This window comes from Tiliqua scincoides, chromosome 16 (genome assembly GCF_035046505.1).
Source record: "Tiliqua scincoides isolate rTilSci1 chromosome 16, rTilSci1.hap2, whole genome shotgun sequence".
In the NCBI taxonomy this organism is placed as follows: domain Eukaryota; kingdom Metazoa; phylum Chordata; class Lepidosauria; order Squamata; family Scincidae; genus Tiliqua; species Tiliqua scincoides.
In genome coordinates, this window is record NC_089836.1 from 5,451,717 (window position 1) to 5,453,593 (window position 1,877).

General features: G+C 49.5%; 1 pseudogene; it reads right to left on the reverse strand.

The window, feature by feature from the left end:
* Positions 1-1,159: 1,159 nt before the first annotated feature.
* LOC136635808 (5S ribosomal RNA) lies at positions 1,160-1,281 on the reverse strand (annotated as a pseudogene).
* Between the last annotated feature and the right edge of the window lie 596 nt (positions 1,282-1,877).

Consider the following 1,877-nt stretch of genomic DNA (forward strand, 5'->3'; position numbering starts at 1 on the left):
ACACCTGCAGATAAAATTTTACTATCTCTTGTTATTACTATTATTGTTGTTAAAGGGCATCATTGTTGTTGTTTTAGAACGTGCTGGAATCCCTAGCATGTACGCACTGCTGAAACAGAGACGCCTGCGTTGGCTCGGTCATGTCGTGAGAATGGATGATGGCCGGATCCCAAAGGATCTCCTCTATGGAGAACTCGTGCAAGGAAAGCGCCCTACAGGTAGACTACAGCTGCGATACAAGGACATCTACAAGAGGGATCTGAAGGCCTTAGGAGTGGACCTCAACAGGTGGGAAACCCTGGCCTCTGAGCGGCCCGCTTGGAGGCAGGCTGTGCAGCATGGCCTTTCCCAGTTTGAAGAGACACTTGGCCAACAGTCTGAGGCTAAGAGGCAAAGAAGGAAGGCCCACAGCCAGGGAGACAGACCAGGGACAGACTGCACTTGCTCCCAATGTGGAAGGGATTGTCACTCCCGAATTGGCCTTTTCAGCCACACTAGACGCTGTTCCAGAACCACCTTTCAGAGCGCGATATCAGAGTCTTTCGAGACTGAAGGTTGCCAACAACAGCCACCAGTGTGCAAGACGGCCTAGGATTCCTGCCAGGTCATGTCAACAGCAACATAAGACTTACAGACCTAGAAAGGGCCCTGCACAGTCACTCCAATGGTTTCTGCATCCCGCTTCCTACGTTGGCCAACCAAATGCCTCTGGGAGGCTGCCCGCAGGGCATGAAGGCAGCAGTCCTTCCCTGTCCTATAGCCTCCTCCCCCACCCACAAACAATAGAGGCAGACCACCTAAGTAACATGGAAGTGCCATTCCTTCTTCTCCCATAGTTTCCAGCCCACCCTCTTCAGTCATCTGAGGGGACTTTCCTACGAGTGCCACTTTTCTCCCACGTTAGGGAGATGGCAGCACAGGGGCGAGCTTCCAGGGTGCCACAATTACGGAACTCCCTGCTGGGGGAATGAAGTTCTACCCCCTCCCTCATGCTGTTTCGGCAAGGGCTCAAAACCTTTTTGTTTCATTTGGCATTTGGGTTGTCTGCCTTTTGTCCCTCTATATAGCAGTTCCTTGAATATTAATAGTTTTGCCCTCCTCCAAGTTGGTTTTTATTTTATTTGGTTGGCAACCTTCAGTCTCGAAAGACGATGGTATAAGCCTACAGCACCCGGTATTCCCAGGCGGTCTCCCATCCAAGTACTAACCAGGCCTGACCCTGCTTAGCTTCCGAGATCAGACGAGATCGGGCACATGCAGGGTAACAGTTTATTTTTGGGTTTATTCATTGTTTTTATAAATTGTATTTCTTTCTTTCTTTCTTTCTTTATTCTATAAACTGTAAGCCATAAGAACATAAGAACAGCCCCACTGGATCAGGCCACAGGCCCATCTAGTCCAGCTTCCTGTATCTCACAGCGGCCCACCAAATGCCCCAGGGAGCACACCAGACAACAAGAGACCTCATCCTGGTGCCCTCCCTTGCATCTGGCATTCTGACATAGCCCATTTCTAAAATCAGGAGGTTGCGCATACACATCAAGGCTTGTACCCCGTAATGGATTTTTCCTCCAGAAACTTGTCCAATCCCCTTTTAAAGGCGCCCAGGCCAGGCGCCATCACCACATCCTGTGGCAAGGAGTTCCACAGACCAACCACACGCTGAGTAAAGAAATATTTTCTTTTGTCTGTCCTAACCCTCCCAACACTCAATTTTAGCGGATGTCCCCTGGTTCTGGTGTTATGTGAGAGTGTAAAGAGCATCTCTCTTTCTGCTCCAGCAGAGGAAAGGCAGGATAAAAATCTTTTAAATAAATAAATTCCTGTCCGTCATGGCCAATCAGGACATTAGGATGAGGCCAAAAGGCTGCCTGGTC